The sequence below is a fragment of the Ceratotherium simum genome, chromosome 26 (assembly GCF_057802395.1).
Source record: "Ceratotherium simum simum isolate JZ-2026a chromosome 26, ASM5780239v1, whole genome shotgun sequence".
Lineage (NCBI taxonomy): Eukaryota > Metazoa > Chordata > Mammalia > Perissodactyla > Rhinocerotidae > Ceratotherium > Ceratotherium simum.
The window spans coordinates 32094050-32116365 of NC_141925.1; the positions used below are offsets into that span (position 1 = coordinate 32094050).

A 22316-nucleotide genomic window follows, 5' to 3' on the forward strand; every position below is an offset into this window, starting at 1 on the left:
GTAATGCCAACACACACAGAATCTAAACTTTTCTAATGACTGCTTTAAAAAATAAAAAGAAACAGGTGAAATTTGTTTGGATAATATATTTTATTTCACCCACTATATAAAAAAATAATTTCACTATCTAAACAATATAAAACATAATGAGAGGGTTTACATTCTTTCTTTCATACTAAGTCTTCAATATCCAATGTGTATTTTACACACACAGCACATCTCCATGACGACTAGTAGGACTGTCTACACCCTGGTTTACTCAGGACTGGCCAAGTTCTGGCTCTGAAAGTCCTGCATCCAGGAAACCCATCCAGGGGATGCAAAAAGCACTGGTTTTCCATGGTGGGTATGGAAGGTTGAGGGAAAAATACAAAATGCCTAAAAAATAGAAGCTGAAGCAGCTCAGTTTTAGTGTCCCATGGACGTGGCCTAGATTGTCTGCCTTCCGTAGTTACTGCCATGCTTTCCCCCTGCTGGTGCTGGCAGCCGTGGTGCCTGGTTCACAGTAACGGGTCACCCTCTGTTGCATGGCTTCAAGAGACGTGGAGGATGGGAGCAGTTGAAGGGCGCTGTCATTGCGAGCGTCAGCGGTCCGTCATGACTCTGTCTGTGGACTCACTTGCTGTGCTTTGTATCGAGATGGTGCTGGTTTAATTTTTCACATGAGGAATATTGTGGCCACGTTTTCTAAGAGTTCAGATCTTGAAAACTAGAGCAATGACAATACCAACACCCGTGTGACCCAGACGTCACTGAAGAAGGATAAACACCGTTGGTTTATTTTTTTTTTTATTTTTATTTTTTATAATTTTATTTATTTATTTTTTCCCCCAAAGCCCCAGTAGATAGTTGTACGTCACAGCTGCACATCCCTCTAGTTGCTGTATATGGGACCCGGCCTCAGCATGGCCGGAGAAGCGGTGAGTCAGTGCACGCCAGGGATCCGAACCCGGGCCGCCAGTAGCGGAGCGCGCGCGCCTTAACCGCTAAGCCACGGGGCCGGCCCAACACTGTTGGTTTAATGACAGATGGAAGGATACACAGAACTGGCGAGGGAGGTAAGAAGCCAAAGCAGAGCGTCCCACACAACACTCGGAAGAGAATGGGGTTGGGTGTTATGGAGAAGGGATAAAGGCACATGAGAGACTGAGCTCAAGTCCCCAGTGTGACAGGAAAGTTCTTCTACACCAGTCACGACGTTTTTGTCTCCCCCAAAGCCACTGATGTTCAGTCACAAATACTGAGCAAGCTCGGGCACGCCACATGTGTGTGTGTGAACACGCCCATCCCCCTCATTGCGTCGTGCAGCTGAGGAAAGTGACATTTCCTCATTCAGAGGACGGAACTAACATTCTGATAAGAGGTGTGCATGAACACTAGGGGACATTTTGATAAGACATGTGTTATCTACCCCAACAGCGTAGAAGTGATTCTGTCAGATCTCAGCAACGACAAAGCTCTCAGCACTCTATGGAGTGAGGCTCAACCCCAGCCACAGGACAGCACTCTTCCAGCCCTTAGGAACTTTGATTTGAAAAAAAGAGCTTCAAATCATCTTCTTGATTTCTATGAAGATTTAATGAAACTGCAGAAAACATGAAACAGAAGATTGTGGACATCTTGTTCAAATATAAACCAGACTTGTCTCATCTGTCTGCATTTGGTCTCAGTGCAAATGTAAATTCTGACAAATTCCATTCAGTCGCTTATCTTATTACCAAGAAAATAAAAAGACCTTACCTGCTAAATGTCATCCACACTTTTACACAACTCTGCTAGTAAAGGTGAGATTTGCTTTCCTGTGACACTGGCGTTTTCATAAGCGAAGTTTGGGTCACCTTTTAGTTTCCTCGAAATGTGCAGAAACACGGAGGTTTTTGACTCTATGGAAGTGGAAGGAGAAAGCCTCCTTCGATAGTCCCTATAAGATATCTGTCATTGTTGCCAGTCATAGAAAAGATGTTAAAATGTCAGCCTGTTGTAAAATCTTATTTTTCAAAGTATGGGACCAGAGGACTGTCCTTCTCTACTTTGGAAAGACATCAAGGCTGGGAATGGAGAAAGAGATTACAGGAAAATAGACATTTATGAGCTGTTTTTCTAAAACTGATGGTCTTTGAAGTGGATGGACTGACTGCCCCTGAGTTGTTTGATGTTCTGGGCAAGTCGTGACAATAACTCGTACAGGGAAAACACAAACTCACTTTATGACAACAGGACCGTTTCAGAACTCAGAAGACTGTCAGCAGGAAAGGACAGTGAAGTTTAACGTGACTTCCTCGTTCCTTTACTAAAACTATCACTTATTTGAAATCCAACTTTGATTTCAAGTTTCAATTACCTCTGTGTTTTAAAACTATTTTCCTGAGAAAGAGATTTAACTTATGGTGACTTTCAGTTCACTTCAGAGTGTTTAAAAACGGATATTTTCAACATGGGGAGCCTATGTGATAAATTTATCTACACAAAGGACCTGATTAATAAACAGCTGTAATAAACCAAAATAATCCTGTAGATACAAGCTGGATGGACATTTGTTGAGACCTGGAAACGAATTCCCACAAGTCTAAAAACCCAGTGTTGCCAGTAAGATGTCATCACGTCGGACTGACAGCAGGACTCCCAGTGTGAGAACAGAGCTGCAGGTCAATGGGAACGTATGTTTGTATTCTGTTTTCTGCTGCATCAAAGAAAAGCAGGGTGTCCTCCAGTGCAGAGAAGTGGTGTGACAGAAGGAAACAGAAAGAGTGAAAATACCCTATTGAATCAAGGGACTGGAAGAGGCATGGCATAATCTGTATAATTGTATCTGTAATCTACTTTTTAAAAGTGTTACATTAAAAAGATCAAAATATTGATATACACAACAGCTTAGATAAATCTCCAGGGAATTCTGCTGAGTTTAAAAAGCCAACCTCAAAGGTTACATACTGTATGATTCCCTTTATATAACATTGTTGACAAAATTTTAGAAAAAGAGGGCAGGTTAGTGGTTTCCAGGGGTTAGGGACGAGGGGTGGACGGGGGTGAGGGCTGCAGGAGGGAGGGTGAGTTGGGCAAGGCGGCAGGAGAGGTCCCTGTGGGCTGGAGGGGCTCATTATCTTCACCATGGACACACGAACCTCATGTGGATAAAATACACAGAACCAAGTGCCCACACACACACACACACACACACACACACACACACGAGCAGATGTAACCTGGGGAGATCTGTATAAGACGACGGTTGTGTCAACATCAGCATCTCAGTTACACTGTGATACTATAGCTTTGCAGAATGTTACTGTTGGGGAAATGGTGTATGATTTCTTACAACTGCACATGAATGTACAATTATCTCAATAAAAACTTTGATTAAACAGAAAGGTTTACATTTATGTGTCTTCAGAATACACATAACATAGCCTCCAAAATTTAAATATCCAACAAAGAAGTTTTAAAAAGGTAAGAAAATTTGCTGTATCAAAAGACAGAAAGAAACGTTATACAAATATCGTTATTTTTTTCTCGTGATTCCCACTACTCATTACTACTCCTTGCACTGTTAACTAATCCTATGGTTGTTTTGTTTAAATAACAGTGTTTATGTAACAGAGAAGTAAATAACGGAATAATGCATGGTTTCAAAGAAACACTTATTTTTGTTTTTAGAGTGACAGCACACATGTGGGTGATTATTTCATATTGTGTCACTATGTTTTGGGGGGAGGTCTGGAATGGCTGTATCCCCCACTGCCACTCTAAAACATTGGTCCCCTAAGCCCGTCCCAGGTGCTCAGGGGGCAGCTGCGGCACAGGGGGCAGTGGTCTGGCATGGGGACTTGGGGTTGCCTCTGTGAGAAGGGGCCACGCCACGCTGCTGCCCAAGCAGAAAGGCCGCATCCCTGGGGAACTGATTCGGGAGGGCAAGTGGCCAGAGCCAGGGCCCCAGATTCTGTCTGGATGTTTGGGTGTAAAGTCTTTAATTTTAAGTGAATGGGCTGAATGGTGCAGTTACCAGCCCAGCCCCAGAGGGGCCGAGGACTGCAGTGTTGGAAGCGACCAGCATGAAAACAGCCAGAGAAGCCGGCCGCCTGGGGATTTCTGAGGCAGCCCTCCTCCGGAACCCAGCTGGAAATTGACCCGGTTTCCTCGAGTTACAGCGACCCCTGGGCCCCTCAAGTGAAAAATCATCTGCACAGGCCCCCCTCCCCCGGTGTTTAAAGTCTTTTAATTATAAAGTTTCTTAAATATGTACAAACATAAAACTAAGCATAGAGTCCTCGTGCTTTTGGCTCTCACATAACTACAAATCCAATTGTGTCTACAAAGTAAACACTTAGGATCAAAGCTGCTGTGCGACCAGGATCCCGTGAGGCCGATCCCGCCCCATGTGCACCCACGGGCTGCCTGCCGAGTGGGGTTGGGCAGGCTCTCCCCACTCCTCCCCTGCCTGCATCGCCGAGGGCTCTTGTGCATGGCTCTTCGGCCCTGTTTGGTGCAATCATTTGTGTTGGCCTCTGTCCTGTCATCTTCAGCTCACAGCAATTACTTGAACGCCGCTGTGTGCCAATGCACACTGCCTGAGACCAAACTCACACAGGAGCCGCTTTGCCAGTGACCCTCAATAGCCTTAAAGATGATCTTTGACGTTAAATGTAAAAATTGTTTAATTTCTTGGTACCAAACGTCCCCACCCTCAGAGAGCTTACAGCATCGGGAGGCCCCCGGCAGCTGAGTGACTTTGCCTGGCTCAGTGTTTTCTAGAGGGTGGTTGTTTCCTCTGCTCCTTCCTTCTGGAGGACAGAAGCCGCAAAAATATCCCTTGCCTTTGACCCAGCGATTCCACTTCCAGGAATGTATTTTCAGGAAACACGAGGACAAGAGAGCCAAGGCGAGTGTTCACGGATGTTTCTCTAGCACGGTTTACAGCGCAGACAGCCTGGACGTAGCTGTGGGCATCCATCCATGGGCGAGGCGTCTCAGGCCATAAAGAAACAGGAGGAGGAAAATTCCCTCAGACGATGAAAAAGGCAGGTCACAGAAGAAAATGTATGGCGTGATTCCATTTTGTTTAAAAAACAAGTATGTCAGATAATGCTCTAAAATAGGAGTGGTGGTTGTTTTTTATGGCGGTAGTGAAATTTCAAAGTAGTATTAGGTTTTCTCCCCTTTACACTGTTAATTTTTTTCAAGTTCTTTTCTACAACACATCTATATTGCTTGTGAAATAGGGAAGTAATAAAAACTTAAACAAAGCTGTTACAGCCACTTTTCTCATTAGCACCACGAGCCCCTAAGTGGGCACACCCCTTAAATCGCTGCTCAAGACCGGCCCCCAGCAGTTTTGCCCAGAAACTCTGCTTTCCCTGAGCCCACTGGTTTTCACTTTCTCCTCCAGCCTTTTCCAAGGCTTGGCGGCAGCACGTTCCCTGGCTGGCCAGGACCAACTCATGGTGACTCGCCAGTTGGTGCCCCTGGAGGATGCTCTCCCCGCCAAACAGGAGCAGCCTTCATTCTCGCCCATCTGGCTCCTGGGTCACTATTTTCAAGCTGCCCTTTTCCCTCTAAACGTGTTCAAGCCCCCAGGCAGGGGGATTTCACAATCAGTATGAGGATTTCATCCTCAGGAAGAACCTGGGGAGGCTCTTTCCAGAGGGCCCACAAAATTGTGATCAAATACACATAACATAAAATGTATCATCTTAACCATTTTCAGTGTTCAGTTCAGTGGCATTAAGTACATTCACATTGTTGTGCAGCCATCACGACCATCCATCTCTAGAACGTGTTCATCTTCCTAAACTGAAACTCTGTCCCCATTAAACACTAACTCCCATCCCCTTCCCCAGGGCCTGGGGCCCACCATCCTACTTTCTGTCTCTGTGAATTTGATGACTCTAGGGACCTCCTATGAGTGGAATCCTACAGTATTCGTCTTTTTGTGTCTGACTATTTCACTTGGCACAATGTTCTCAAGGTTCATTCATGATGCAGCATGTGGCAGAATCTCCTTCCTTTTTTAAGGCTGAATGACATTCCATTTATGGATAGACTACATTTTATTTATCCATTCATCCGTCGATGGACACTTGGGTGCTTCCACCTAGCTGTTGGCTATTGTGAATAGTGCTGCTGTGAACACAGGTGTGCAAGTATCTCTTTGAGGTCCCGCCTTCAATTCTTTTGGGCATACACCCAGGAGTGGAATTGCTGGGTCACATGGTAGTTCTATGTTTAATTTTTCGCAGAACCTCCAGACTGTTTTGAGCTGCACCATTTTACATTCTCACAAAATGATTAATTTTATGTTATGTGAATTTCACCCCAATCAAAAGAAAACAAAGTTAGAAGGGGGCGGAGTCACTCAAGGCCACAGCAGGGACTTGGGCTTTTCCTCTCAGTGACCCAGGAGCCACTGGTGGTTGTGAATGGAGAAGTCACATGACTGAGAAGGGTCTGAGGGACAAAGGTGGGAGCAAGGAGACCAGGGGGAGACTCATGTAGTCATCTGAGCAAAGACTGATGGGCGTGGGTCAGGGTCACAGCCACAGAGGGCATAGACATGCCCTGATTCTGGATCTGCTTTATTTTTTCATTTATTTATTTATTTATTTTTAGGTGACGAAGATTAGCCCTGAGCTAACATCTGTTGCCAATCCTCCTCTTTTTGCTGAGGAAGATTGGCCCTGGGCTAACATCTGTGCCCATCTTCCTATACTTTATATGTGGGACGCCTGCCACAGCGTGGCTTGATAAGTGGTGCATAGGTCCACGCCTGGGATCCAAACCTGAGAACCCTGGGCTGCCGAAGCAAAGCACTCGATCTTAACCACTACACCACCGGGCCGGCCCCTGGATCTGCTTTAAAGGATGAGCCACATCATTTCTGCTGGAGACAGAGGGAGGGTCAAGAGAGCTCCAGGCTTTTGGCTCAAGGAACTGGAAGGAGCAGGTTGCCTTTGACTGGGCTGAGGGAAGCTAGAGAAGGGGCAGGTGGGCTGAGATCAGGAATTCTGTTTGGTGATGTTAAATTGGAGACGCCTCTGAGGTACCCAAGAGGAGGAGGAGAGCAGGCAACATGACGTCCACATCCAGAGTTCAGGGATGGTTCCCATCTAGAGAAGGGAATTTGGGCGTCATCATCTTAAGACTGGTCTTGAAAGGGTGTAGACAAAAATAAGACATAAGGATGAACCTCGAACTCCTCAGTGTCTAAAGGTCAGAGGGATGAAGAAGAACTAGCCAAGAAGGCTGAGGAGGAGCCTGAGGATGGGTGGAGAATCAGAGAGGCGCCCAGAGCGGAGAGAGGAGGGGTGTCGAGGAGGAGTGCATGGTCACTGGGCAAAACGCTGGCAGATCACGATGAGGCCTGAACCAACTGTTGGCTTCAGTGAACTGGAGGTCACTGGTGGCCTGAGCAAGAGTGGTTTTGGTGGCATGGTGAGGAAGGGTTCTAGAGAGAATGAGAGGAGACGACAGAGAGAGAGTGAGCAAAGACAGTTCTCTCAAGGAGAGAAATGAGGGCGTAGGTAGGGGGAGATCTGGGATGGTTTTTTGATTTTTAGGATGCAAACTATTTTGCTTGGCAAAGAATTGGGGAGCGAGATGTCCCTCAGCACATTTGTTGAACAACTGTGGTGGGTTGATTAATGACCCCAAAAGATGCATCCACCTCGAACCTCGAATGTGACCTCATTTGGAATAAGGGTCTTTGCAGATCTAATTAAGGAAAAAATCTCGAGGTGAGTTCATCCTAGATTAGGCCCTAAATCCAATGACAAGTGACCTTACAGGAGAAGGAGACACATAGAGACACAGGGGAAGACCAGGCAAAGATGGAGGCAGAGATGGAGAGATGCGGCCACAAGCTGAGGAACGTCAGAAGCCACCAGAAGCTGGAAGGGACGAGGAAAGACCCTCCCCTAGAGTCTATTTGCTCTCCACCACTTAACGTCAGCCATCTGGATGTGCCGTTCCTCACAACGCTCCCACAGCTCTTGACTGTTGCTTCTAGGGATGGGGGGTGAGTAAAGCAGAGACAGACCCCTGTCAATGGAGCACATCTCTAAATGGAACTTTGGATTCTGGATTTTGCAAAAGTTGGCCAGAGCGGGGACTGTCCCAGCTCTCAGTCATGTTCCTTTTAGGACTCCCTATGGTCATGTGCTGTGAAACCACATCAGGACCTGGGACCCGCCATCGCTGGCCGCAGGGTCTGACCACATTTCCACTGTGGGTGCTCCCCCCACAAAGGAGGAACCAGAAGCAAGTGGGATGGAGACCCAGCACGTGGGGAAGTCAGCTCGTCTCCTTAAGAGAATGGGGTTTCCTTAGCCTCTGAGGTGCTGCTCCGGGTAATATTCCTTCACCTGGCTCTCTGTGGGCCCTGCCTTCTGCCCACCCGCCAGCACGCCCTGACTCGATGCACACAGCCTCCAGCTTGGGTTTCCGAGCCAGTCTTTCTTACTCCTCTCTCGGGAGTCGGGTTCTGTTTACAACCAAAAGACAGAACCTGCTGCCAAATGGGAGATGTGAGCTCACAGAGAAAAAACGCTCCTCCCTCCTGGAGCTTAGTCGACAGGCGTTTGCTGTCCTCGAGCTACTTCCCCGGCCTTAAGACAGAGAGCAGGCCAAGGCATGCTGTGCCTGGCCTATGGAGTCACTGTCCCTGGGTCTCCACTCCAGCCAGACTGCTGGTGTGGCCTCTGCCTCAGTTTCCCCAGCTGTGAAACCAATATTACGGCTACTCCATACCGGTCAGCAGCAGTGGGAAGATGGGGAACCCAGGGGACAGACACTTTGGAAGTGCAGCATGTCACCCAGTATCCCGCCAGGCGGTTACCCCCAGGCAGAGGAACACAGACCCAGGCTGTGCTTAGAGGCGAGGCTCCCAGGCACAGAGCCCCCGGACCCTCCTGCCTGCCTCTCCTTGTCCCTCCATTAATGTGCTCCTCAGACAGAGGCCTTACGGGCTGTGCCGGCCCTCCAGTGTGAGAGGGCGGAGGCCAGCATGGGGAGGGGGCCGAGGTTCTAGTGCTCAGATGTCCATCTTCTCAAGTGAGAACCCCGGGCAGTAGGCTCTGGGTGCAGAGCTCGCACAACCCTCCGTCAAAATCTTTCCCCTAAATAGATTTGACAGTATAAACAACAGATTGAATTTAAGGTTTTCACAGCAATTTGAAGACCATCAAAGCTAATGATCTAAAAAAAAAAAAAAAAAATCAAAACTCACATTCTTGAGAGAAAAGTGAGGCATAGATAATAAAACCAAAGAACTACACCTAAGAGAAACGTCCACACAAACTAGATGGAAGCCAGTCCGGGTGGATGCGGATCTGTGAGGGAGGAACTCCATTGGGTGGTCCCTGGCTCCAGCCTCTTCCCCATGACCTTCACTGCCGCAGGCGGAAGAGACAAGAGACGGGCGTCATGGGTTTCTTCCCTCATCAAGTGTGCGGGCGTGGTGGGGGACAGTTTCATCCCTGCTCGCCACGCTTCTCACTCCCTCAGAGCATCCTGTCTGTCTTGCTCATGCAGGTGAGTTCTCAGTGCCCGTCTGTTTTTGCTGTTTTCTGCCAGGATGTTTTTGCCTCCTCCTTGACTCCCCCCCTTCCCTGCCTAGAGACCCAAATGTTGCACCCTTTGGGCTCTGCCCAACTTCTCGGATGCTGAGAGGCATGGGCTTCTCCAGAGTTTCTAGCTAGGGGTGGGAGCAGGTGGGGTCTTGAATGGTTTTAAGATGAGTCAATAGGGAGAGGGCCAGTGCTATAGGGTGTGGGGGTGGCATTGGCCTTGCCTTGGCTCCACCGCAGTCTCAAGGTGGGCAGCCAGGGCTTCTGTCTCAAAGGCTTTTCCGTGTCTTTCCCGATGCTGCCCACTCCCCCTCAGCTATTCCTCTGAAAACTGGCAGGTGGGGGTCCTTCGTAAGGACCCTCAGGATTTTGCCGACTCCCTTTGGTTATCCAGCACCTCCCGGGGGTCTCCTGAGCCCCACCAGAACCTCCTCCTTTGGCCTTATGGCCTGTAGGTTTGCATCCTTCCTTGTTCGTTGTTGCTGGTGAACTATTTTTTTAGCTGTCCTTGGTCATGTCATAATTATTGGGAGGAAGAAGATTCCGTGATCTGTCTTCAGTGAGGATCCTTATCCAGAAATCTCCACTAACGTCTACACTGCTGTCCTCTAGAAATATCACGGGAGCCACCTACGAAATCTTATTTTCGTTTTCTAGTTTTCTAGTAGCCGTGTTAAAAAAACAAAAAGAAACATGAAATTTGATAACGTATTTTATTTAATCAATATATCCAAATATTGCAATTTAACATGTAAGCAATATTTTAAAATATTAATGAGATATTTTACCTTCTTTCTTTCTCACCCTTAGTCTTCAGAATTCTGTGTGTATTTTATATACACATGGCACATCTCAATTCGGGCTGGCCGTATTTCCAGGGCTCATTAGTTACATGTGGCTAGTAGCTACTGTGGACAATGCAGGTCTAGAATTAATCCAGATCTTTATTCTCCTCAATCCACCCCCACCCTCGGGGGCAACACTGAAAAGAAAAAAAAACCCTTCTCTCCTCCCTCCTTTGTCACTTCTTCAGTTGAACATCTACTTCCCCTTATGAAAAGGCATCTGTAGAATTTACACCAAGCGTGAGACTTTCTATAATCTCACAGAAAGACACCGCCCTTGTGCTGTGAGCTTATAACCTAAGTGAAGCAGAAAGGATGGCTCTAAACCCCATAGAGACACAGAGATAAAACTGTGTTGCCCCACTGCCATTACTGTTAATAAATATGCTCTCATTAAAACAACCCCTGCAACTGGTTTTTTCCTTTGCAGTGGTGGAAGTCTTTCTCGGAGGGGGCAGTGTGGCAGGCTGGAAGGAACAGTGGACTCAGTTTTAAGATATGGCTCTATTTGGAATATTCTGTCTCTTCCCTGACCTTGCCAGCTTTCCTCTTTTGTAAAGAGAGGATGATAATAGCTTCCTTATCTAGCTGGAAGGAGAGTTAGGCAATTGGAAAGAGATAGTAAAGGGCGGAACCCTACACAAGTGCAGCCTGTTGTCATCTGTACTGTTCCTGGGAGAACAGAGAGGAGAGTGCAGAGCTTCTCGGTTTGGGGCAGTAGAAGAGGCGTGAAACAGGCCACAGGAGGAGCCTGACGCCTGGCTCTGCAAGCACCAGGCTTCCGCGTGCCCCAGTGGGAGAGGCCGCCTGGGAGGAGCGCACACCTGGAGCCCTGGAGTGGGGGTGTGTGTGTGGGGTGCTGCTGCCTAGACCTGGGGGGACGCCAGAGGCTCTGGAGGTCGCAGAGGTATTGGGGCGGGGGCTCGGGGTGAGTTGCCCAGAGCAGGGCGGCGAGGTGGGCCCCGTGGGAACCGGGGGCTCTCCTGGGAGCCCGGCAGCAGGGGCGAGGGCTGCAATGACTACCGGACTGGACATGGGGTGGTCTGGCTGCTGCCTCCCCGAGATGGAAGTCCTCCCCGACATGGGAGCCCTCCCTGAGATGCGCCCCCCTTCTCGAGATAGGGGTCCTCCCGGAGATGTGGACCCTCACCCAGATACGGTCCCCTCCGCGAGATGGGGGTCCTCCAGGGGATGTGGACCTTCCTCCAGATACGGTCCCCTCCCCCAGATGGGGGTCCTCCGAGGGATGTGGACCCTCCCCCAGATACGGTCCCTTCCGCCAGATGCGGGTCCTCCCCTAGACGCGGCCCCCCGCGCCCAACAGAAGGTGGTCCTCTCCGAGACTCCGCCCCTGCCCTCCCAGCACCCGCGCGCCCGCCACGCCCACCTCCCTCGCCCCTCCCCGATCCTCCGCGCGCCGCCTCGGAGCCCCGCCCATTACCCCGCCCCGCGACTCCGCCTCAGCTCGCGATTGGCCGAGCCCCTAGGCAGGCCGCCTCCGCATTGGCCGAGGAGCTTCAGGTGGCGCTCTAGGGATTGGTGGACGTCCGCGTGGCTCCCGCCCCCGCCCCCGGGCGTAGCGCGCGATTGGCCGGCGCTGGCACGGTCTCCTCTCGGGGCCGAGTCTGGGCGGCGCGGACCAGGCCTCGGGTGGCGGCGGCGCGAGGCAGGTGAGGTTCGGGTCCGGCTCCCGGCCAGGTCAGCGGAGGCCGGGTTGGGGTCCGGGGTCGGGGTTGGGGGAGGCCGGGGTTCGGGGGAGGCCAGGCGCCTTTCACGGCGGGCGGGGGCGCGGGGCGGGGGCGGTGGGGACGGGCCGAGACGCGGGCCCCGCCTGGGCCGCTAACGGCCGCTCCCCCCTCAGCCCGGCGGCCCTCTCCTGCGCCCCGCCCCCGCGGCAGCCCTCGGCCCTGCGTCTCGGCGCTCCGGGGCGGGGGTGGTGGGGGCACGGGTGGTCGTCCGAGGGCCTGTCTCCCTGGCCGGGGCGCCTCCCAGTTCTCCCCCCACGTCCCCTCGGGCGCGGCCCCGGGACGGCGGGCTGGCTTGGGGTACCCGCCCCCCACGATCCTCAGCGTCCCCGCGCTTCTTTTCCGGACGACCCCCCTTGAGGAGCTGGGCGGGCAGGTCCCACCCTTCAGGCCGCGCGGGGGGCGGTGCTCCTGACCCACGCCGCGCCCGCGGCACCCCGCCCGGCAGGTGCCAGATGCGTGCCCAGGCCCTGCCCGCCTCTCCACCTGTCCACCTGTCCACTTGCCTGCCTGTCCACCTGCCCGCTTGTCTGTCTGTTCACCTGCGCGCCTGTCCACCTGCCCCGTGCTCACTAACACCGACAGGTGGGGGCCCCGCGACCACGGCCGGCGCTGTCCCTGCCTGTCCCCTCCAGGCAGGTGGCAGGGGTCGTCGCCGCTCCCTCCCTGTCGACACCATGTCACTGCTGCTCGCTGGCCGTCGGTGTCACCCCAGGTTAGGACTGTCGCCGGTGTCCGAGCTCCCAGAGCTGCTGCCCCGTGCGCACTGCTCTGACTCCTCATCCCGAGTGTGGACTCCTTGTATACGGTCTGTTTTTACTCCCTGATTCTCGGTGCTCAGAAACGTCTTATGTTTTGGTCTGTTTTCATCCATGGTTCCTTTAAGTCTGGAAACTCATGATTGGTAGTTCCTGGGAGTTTTTTCCATAGATTTTCTTTGACAGTTTCCTCCTCTTTGTTTTCTCTTTTCTGTGTGTTTTGGAAACACTATTATGTGGGCGGTGGACCTCTTGGACCCATTTTCTCCCTTTTTTATCTTTCTCTCGCCCGTTTTCCGTGTTTTTTTTTTTTTTTTGTTCCACTCTCTAGAAGATTTCTTCAATCTTTTCTTATCTATTTAGCTTTTTATTTTGGCCTTCATGTTTTAAATTTCCCAGAGCTGTTTTGGTTGTTTTTTTCCTCTGAATTTAGCAACTTGCTGTTATTTCATACATGGAGTAGGTCTCACTCTCCTTCCACGAGCCCGTTTTTTGCATGCTTTGGTCCATCTGTCCTGGAGTGTTGTGCGATCTTGGTTGAACACTGTGTCTGAGAATGGGAACCGCACAGTCCTTTAGACGTTCTGTGTGTGCGTTGGTCTTACCGTCGGCTGATATCATGGGTTGGGTTTCCTTGAGGAACCCTCAGTGTCACTAGTTTTAGGACCTTTAATTGTGCTTCTTAGATTCCCAAAGAAGGGCTTTCCAATCTCCTGCCTCGTTTTAGAAGTTGGCTGTGGCCCTCCACAGTTTGTAAGGAAGCACTCCAGGAAGGCATCCTGGAACTCCACTGTTCCTCTTACCCTCTGGTCTAGAGACCCTCGGTTTATCCTCCAGTCTTGGTGGGGAGAGGACAGGAAGGGGGTTGATGCGTGGTGGCTAACTGCTTTTTTTTTTTTATTGTGGTAAAATACACAACATAAAATTTACCATTTTAACCTGTACAGTTCAGTGGCATTATGTACATTCGCAGTGCTGTGCAGCCATCAACACAGAACTTTATCACCCTAAATGGAAATCCTGTACCTACTAGCAGTCACTCCCCGTTATCCACTGCTCCCAGCCTCTGGCAACCACTAATCTACTTTTTGTCTCTATGAATTTGCCTATGCTGGATTTTTCCTTTTTTTTTTTTTTTTAATTATATATTAGCCCTCCAATGGGCACGGTGTATTCTTTATTTTTTTTTTAATTTTTATTTATTTACTTATTTTTCCCCCAAAGCCCCAGTAGATAGTTGTATGTCATAGCTGCACATCCTTCTAGTTGCTGTATGTGGGACGCGGCCTCAGCATGGCCGGAGAAGTGGTGTGTCAGTGCACCCCCAGGATCCGAACCCGGGCTGCCAGCAGCGGAGCACGCGCACTTAACCGCTAAGCCATGGGGCTGGCCCTGGATTTTTCTATAAAGGGATTCATACCATATGTGACCTTTTGTGTCTGGCTTTCACTTAGCATCATACGTTTAAGGTTCATCCATGTTGTAGTATGTATCAGTACTTCATTCCTTTTTATGACTGAATTTTATTCCATTGTATGGATAGACCACAATGTGCTTATCCATTCATCTGTTAGTGGACATTTGGGTTATTTCCACTTTTTGCCTATTGTGAGTAATGCTGCTGTGAACATTTGTGAATGGGTTTTGTCTGAGCACCTGTTTTCAGTTCTTCCGGTATATACCTAGGAGTGAAATTGCTGCGTGCTATGACAACTCTATATTTATATAGAGGAACCACCAAACTGTTTTCCACAGTGGCTGCACTGTTTTACATTCCTACCAACAGTGTGCAAGGGTTCCAATTTCTTCACAGTCTCTCCAACACTTGTTATTTTCTGTTTTTTCATTATTATGGCCATCCTAGTGGATGTGAAGTGGTATCTAATTTTGATTTTGATTTGCAGTTCCCTAGTGACTAATGATGTTGAACATCTTTTCGTGTGCTTCATGTGTATATCATCTTTGGAGAAATGTCTTTTCAAGTTCTCTGCTCACTTTTAGATTGGATTGTTTGTCTTTTTGTTGAGTTGTGTGAGTTCTTTATACATTGTGGATATTAGACCCTTCTCAGATACATGATTAGCATATACTTGCTTCTGCTCTTTGGGTTGTCTTCACTCTCTTAGTAGTGTCCTTTGATGCACAGAAATACTTATTTTTATGAACTCTAGTTTATCTGTTTTTTCCTTTGTCACTCACGCTTTTGGTGTTATATCTAAGAAACCGTTGCCAAATCCAAGGTCGTGAAGATTTACCCTTATGTTTTCTTCTAAAAGTTATAGTTTTAGCTCTTAGATTTAGGTCTGTGATCCATTCTGAGTTAATTTTTGTATATGGTGTGAGGTAAGGGTCCTTCCTTCTTTTGCATGTGGATGTCCAGTTGTCCCAGCACCATTGTTGAAGAGAGTATTCTTTCTCTATTGGAATGGTCTTGGCACCCTTGTAGAAAATCAGTTGACCATAGATGTATGGATTTCTTTCTGGACTCTCGGTTCTGTTCTCTTAGTCTGTATGTCTATCCTTATGCCACTAACACACTGTTTTGTAATAAGTTTTGAAATCGAGAAGTGTGAGTTTTCCAACTTTGTTGTTCTTTTTCAAGACTGTTTTTGGCTATTTGGGATCCATTGCAGTTCCATATGAATTTCAGGATTAGCTTTACCATATCTGCAAAAAAGGCCCTCGGGATTTTGATGGAAATTGCATTGAATCAGTAGGTCACGAGGGGAGTATTGCCACGTTCGCAACACCAGGTCCTCCAGCCTGTGAAGAGGGGATGTCTTTCCACGGATGTGTTTCTTCTGTAATTTCTTTCAGCAATATTTTCAGTGTGCCAGTCTTGCACTTCCTTGATTCCTGAGTTTGTTATTTGTTTTGATGTTATTGTAAGAGGAATTGTTTTCTTAGTTTCATTTGCAGATTGTTTATTGTTAGTGTGTAGAAATACAACTCATTTTTGTGTCTTGATCTTGTATCCTGCAACTTAGCTCAGTTTTTTAATTAGCTTTCATAGTTTTTTGTGAACTCTTCAGGATTTTCTTTATATGAGATCATGTCATCAGTGAATCCAGGTAGCTTTACTTCTTCCTTTCCAGTGTGGATGCCTTTTATTTCTTGTTCTTGCCTAACTGCCCTGGCTAGAATTCCATACAATCTTTTTTTTTTTTTTTTAAGATTTTTTATTTATTTTTTCCCCCCCAAAGCCCCAGTAGATAGTTGTATGTCATAGCTGTACATCCATCTAGTTGCTGTATGTGGGATGCAGCCTCAGCATGGCCGGAGAAGTGGTGCGTTGGTGCGCACCCGGGATCCGAACCCGGGCCGCCGGCAGCGGAGCGCACGCACTTAACCGCTAAGCCACGGGGCCGGCCCCATACAATCTTTTTTTTTTTAAAGATTTTATTTATTTATTTTTTCCCCCCAAAGCCCCAGTAGATAGTTGTGTGTCATAGCTGCACATCCCTCTAGCTGCTGCATGCGGGACGCGGCCCCAGCATGGCCGGAGAAGCAGCGCGTCGGTGCGAGCCCGGGATCCGAACCCGGGCCGCCAGCAGTGGAGCGCGCTCACTTAACCACCAAGCCACGGGGCCGGCCCCGGCCCCATACAATCTTGAATAGCATTGGTGAGTGTGGGCATCTTTGTTTTGTTCCTGATCTTCGGGGAAACCTTTCAGTCTTTCACCATTGAGTATGATGGCAGCTATGGGTTTTAGCAAATGCCCTTTATGAGGTTGAGGAAGTTCCCTTCTATTCCTAGTTTGCTGAATGGTTGTATCATGAAAGATGTTGGATTTTGACAAGTCTTTTCCTGCACCAATTGAGATGAGCCTATGGTTTTGCCTGTTTCTTAAACAGACTTTCAGCATTGGATTCCTCCTGTATTTTGGTTCTATCCTACATCCTCACTTCCAAATGTACACAGGTGCCACTCTTAAGCCTTTGGGGATTCCATGGTGAAAACTGGATTACTTCTCAGTGTTGCTCGTTGTGAGCTTGTGATTCAGTCAGCTTTATTCATCCATTTGCTTTCTAGCTTCCAAGTTTCTTGCTGTTGTCTTTTCTTCCTTTTGTTTTGTTCTTATGGCTATATATGCCTTAAAAAAAAACCCTTTTTAAGAGGGTGTCTGGAAGAGAGTGGAAGCTAACATCTGTGTTCAACACACCATTTTTATTGGGAAATTCCTGGGTGACCTATTTTCAGAGAAAGCTGGTATTTGATGGAGTGTCTGCTCATAACCATTATTCCTGGTCCTGAATTTATGACCACCAAGTGGTCCCCAGATTCTGAAAATAGAACCAGTTTGAATTTGCTTACAATAAATGCCAGGCAACATTTTTGGTAGGAGAAATGGTGTCACAGGATGACACCGCCCTTCAGTGTTACAACTCCTGCGTTACCTGGATATTTCAAGGTGAGGTGAGAGCCCAGGGACTCGCAGGGTGCTTCCTAAGGCTCTGCTGATCCAGGCTCGGTGGTCCTGACCACATCACACAGGGGGTGCCCACATCTGGGCTCCTAGGGCAGATGGGAACAAGACAGGGAGGCGGCCAACCACAAGTGATGTCGGACTCACCTGGGTGCTGCGGACACTTCAGTGACGTAGTTGTGCTCATTGCCGCTTGCAGGAGCCTTGCAGGACTGTTAGTTGATTGAAAACACTAATTTTATTCCTCTCACTCCGAAATTTAGAGGTCGTTGCTCTTTTGGACTGCTTACCCACTTGATTTTCAGATAACGGAGACCAGACCTGCGGGACCTATGTTTGAAACTGTTTACTTCCATTGATCCAGAATACACTTAGGGTTGACAGATGAGAAATACAGAACATGATGTTGCTGCCTGTACTGGGCTCTCTGTTACAGTCGTATACTGTAATTGACTCCAGTTCATCTAGTCACATGTGCCTCGTTAGTTCTGCAGTTTGAGTTTTATCTGTAATTAAGCCTGCTTGTTAGCTGGGGGCTTCGTTTTTCATTTAGTCACGTGGGACACTCAGGGAATGGTCATTGGCTGCAAATTTTAGTTTAGGAGATAAGAACTGTGTGACAGATGCTTTTTGACATTTGTGCAGAATAGAAGTAAGTAGTGTGGAGGTAATCAAGTGTGGGTCAGTGGTTCCAGGGGGAGCAAGAGGCTGTCGCCGGGGCACAGTGGCGTGAAAACAGAGCCGCGCTTCGCCTGGCTGCTTTGTTCTTAGTCATTCTGTTTACTTTGTTTGATCTTTAATTCATATTATTAGAAGATGTGAGCTAGATCTAGAATATGAAAAACAGATCAATTTAATGATTTCTTGCCTTGCTGTTTAGGCTACAAACCTTCTCAGTACTGGAAAGCGCTCACTTTTAGCCTGTTGCTTCACATGTGGGAGGACAGAGCACTACAGGGGTGATTGAGAAGTGGTGTGGATTAACTGTTTATGTTTATAGTACAAATAAACTCCTGTAATTACTGTTCCCGGTTATCATTCCCAATTATAGTTGGAAGTTGAAACAGAGTTGACACCACTGTTCTAATTAGGTGAGGAAATCTAAGAAGTGCTTTGACTCCATTAGGAGAAGGAATCAGGAGACCCTGACAGGCATGCCCTTTACTGCTCTTCATGTGTTTGTGAAGCACTTGGGGTGTGGTTTTTCCAGGGCGTAGTCAGACGCGGAGCAGAGGGTGATGAGGGGAACACAACAGTATTTTCAGCTTGATGGCAAAGCAGGCAACGTGCATAGCGGTGAGCTCCCCCGCTTTTGTGGGCACCTACAAAGTGTTCATTTGTGCCACAAGTGAGGTTAGTTCCTGCCCTCAGGGAGTTCAGGATGTAGTTGGAGAGAAAGACTCATTAATAAATAATTGGTACAATTTCTGTTAAGTGATGAACACCAGGGAGCACTAAAACTGGCACCTAACTTGGATGTGGGAGTTGGGGGGATCCAGGAGAGCTTCCTGGAGGTGGTGTCTCAGCCGAATCCTGGGGATGAGTAGAAGTCAGGAACCCCAGGAACATTTGGGGTGGAAAGAGACCAAGGGGATGGGATGGGGAATCAGGAATCAGGAGGGTATTGCAGACAAGAGCATAGGAACAGTATGTAAATGGGGTGGTGGGAAGAGGGGTACCTGAGCCCAGGTTCTCAGTGAAACTGAGGATCAGTGTGGATTGGTTGGAAACGGAGAGGAAGAAGTTGAGTGTTGGGAGGGAGGGCCTGGCACATTCAGTCTCTTGAGTCTTATCTGTAGGTGCTGGGGAGCCACTGTGGGATCTGAAGGGAGCAAGATGGTCAGATCTCTTTGTAGATGGACCATTCTGACAGTTTTCTGGCTTGAGGGGGCAAGACTGGAGAGAGGGAAACTAGTCAGGGGTGCTTGCAGGAAGCCAGCAAGAGATAGTGTGTCGGGGAGCAGGAATGAAGAGGGGGTGACCCGCTGGAAGGAGGGCGCTGCTGTCTGAAGAGGGAGGAGCAGGCTGATGGGGGTGATTTGGACGTGTTGAATATAATTCCTTGTGGATGATCCAGGCAGAGATGCTCACTAGGAAGTAAAATTAGATGCCTGCCTCTCTGTATACAAAGGAATTACAGATGGATTAGGTAAGTTAAAAATGACTGGAAAGATAAAAGTCAAATCAGTAAGAGTATTAGAATCCATAACAGATTGGACTGTTCATGTGCTCTTGGGTTAGGGAACGCAGGACACGAGTGTCAGGGAAAGACTGACATTGCAGCCAGTTCAGTGACAGACGCGGGGCACCCTGCGCATATGTGACGTGTAAACAGTTAAAATCCTGTAAAACAATAAGATAAAGACAAGCCTCCCAGTAGGATAAGATATACAGCTGGCCTTCTTCACCTGTCATAGTTGCACTTCCGGTGTTAGGGGGAACACTGTTAGATGTGGGGGGAGCCCCAGGGATCCTGTACAGCATTGCTGTTTGAAAGCGTTCACTGTAGACAAGCTCTTTCCAGTAAAAACAGCATTGTGGGCAGTCCTTCTAGTTGCTCTGGTTGTAAGGAAATTTAGTGTGCTCTGTCTTTGAAGCAAATACAATACAACTGTGTTGTCGATGCTTTCTGTAATCTAAGAAGAAAGACCCTTTACAGTAATGTGTACAAAGTAAATAATTTGATTTTGGACTTTTGCTGAAACACGGTGATAAATATCACCGTGAGAGGAAGTGGAGTTTTTATTAAAAGGATCTGGAGCGCTTATCTTTGGGAGATGTAAGCCTGTGATCCTGTATCTTCACAGAGAGGTCATTATTTTCTCTAAAACTCAGAGCTGTTTTCTTAGGTAAACAGACTCATCTAGCCTACACCTCTTCCTGTTATTTCATCATTTCCAAAAAAAAGGAAAAAAACATCACGTCTTGTCCAGAAACTCTCTTTCAGTACAGAGATGCAGCTAATAATAACTAACTTTTACTGAGTGTTTTCTGCCTGTGCCTGGCAGCACTGGGCAGGCCAGGTGTGTTCCTCTAGTAACGCTCTGAGGGTTGGGTGCTCTGTATGTTCCTAGTAATGGTCCCCAGGGGTGCAGGTACCACTGTGGGGTTCTTAGAGCTGAGGAAGAGGAAGAGCCGGAATTGAACCCAGTGGGTCTGGTGGCCCCACACCACTTCACAAATGAAGATCAGATTTTTTTTCTTTTTGAAAATAATATTTATTGGATTCATTGTTTAAATTATAAAACCAATACCTGCTCTTCAAAAAGAATTTCAAACAGTGCAGATAGGGATAAGTGAAAAGAAGTCTCATTCTGTAGAATTTACCATTAAATTTAGTGTGATATTTTTCTAGAAGTTTTAAAAACATATTCAAATATATATAACATGTAGCAATCTGTAAAGCCCTTTCAAGTATTTTGAGGTTATAGTCTTTTGTTTCTGATTTGCTGTTTTAATCAGTTCATTTTTAGGGATTCTCACTTAGTATAAATGATAGTTTTTCATAAACTAGCATTGTTTTGGTTCTTTAAAATGAAAACAGAGATGTGATGCCAATTCCTATTTATTATGTTGTAGAAGTAATTACGTTGAACATGATCTTTGGATAACAATCATTACTAACCCAATTTATGATTTTTTTAATCTATAGGCAAAATCATTAATGTTTTTATTAGTCTCTCCATTATTTAATTTGAACAGGATTAAGATCTGAGCAGAGTAATTATGTTAAGATTTAGTACTAATTTTTAAAGGGGCTCCTCAGTATTTTAGTTTTACAAGTAATTCTTTACAGGGGACGAAATAATACAACTCCTGAGTGCAGCACAGCTGCCCTTTGAAACCTGGGTGATTAAGGATTGGTGACGGTGGGGTTAGAACAAGCACAAACGCGCGTGTGTGTGTATGTATATGTATGTGTGTGTACGCGCACGCCCCGCAGTGCCTCTCTGGAAGGTCTTTGAGGGACGACCTGGCCAGCTGAGCGTCCACTGCTGGCTAGGCCGGAGGCTGAGGGCCACTGTGGGTCTGCGGTGTGCAGGAGGAGCCCTGTGCTGCCAGCCTAGAACGCCCCCGAGTCGGCACTTGTGGCAGATGGCAGTGTCTGGAGCTGTGCTAGAGCTGGGAGGAGGGTCCTGTCTGTCACTGTCCCCTGGGATTGCTGTTGTCCCTGAGGACAGGTTGCAGATGAGAGCCAGAGGATGGGATCGTCGTCCGTGAGGAGAGAGCCATTAGAGGGGAGTGGTGAGACTGATCTGCGGCAGGTTGTTCCGAGGGTTTCTGATCAGAAAGACACGGCAGCCTGATTCGGCCTGGACTTGCTTTTAGTCTCGGTCCACTTCATCAGTGACTAGGTCAGCTAATAGAAAACTTGACGGGTAACTTGCTCATCTTTATAAACACAGTGCCTTTGGAGCAAATTTGATTCCTCTATACATTGTTTAGTAAAAAGTGATTATCTGCTGGATGATGATAGCATGTGCTTTATGGTGATGAAAGGAAGTGCTGCCAGCCATTTGTGAAGTTTGCCTTTTTCCAGTTTTCCTTTAGAACTGTTAGCATTTCCTAAGAAAATATTGTGCTAATTTTATTTCAGAACTGTTTTATTCTGTCCCTTTGGTTTTGCCGTTTGCCTGGAGCTCTGTTTTCAACCTTGTGTGACTTGTACTTTTTGAGATTTTTCAGGCATGTTTTCTAGATTGTTACTGGATTAGCACAGACATTCTAAATAGTAAAGATTCGAATTATATGTGGTGGTAGAACCAAAATCCATTTTTGTCCGAAGCATTCAAAAAGAAAAGCTGAGTGTGTATTTTCCTCTCCAGCGTGTGATGTAAATGTTTCAGTGTGTGCTGGAGAAGGTGAGGGCATTAGAGGAGGGACCCGGTGTGGCTTAGGAAGCCCTCCTGGGACGTGCATGTTTGTAAAGATGCTGACTTAATTCCTTAGGTTTGAAGCCAGTTTGCAACCTCAACAGAGGCCC

General features: G+C 47.7%; 1 protein-coding gene across 6 annotated transcripts in view; it reads left to right on the forward strand.

The window, feature by feature from the left end:
• The first annotated feature begins 9484 nt into the window (after window positions 1–9484).
• The window catches only part of SUN1 (Sad1 and UNC84 domain containing 1), a 61002-nt gene continuing 48170 nt past the window's right edge, over window positions 9485–22316 (forward strand). For 2 of the 6 annotated variants that reach the window (XM_014795627.2, XM_087417434.1), the window contains exon 1: window positions 12028–12072. The gene's annotated coding sequence lies outside the window, so the exon portion shown is untranslated. The other 4 variants (XM_087417432.1, XM_087417433.1, XM_087417435.1 and 1 more) reach the window with 4 other exon arrangements.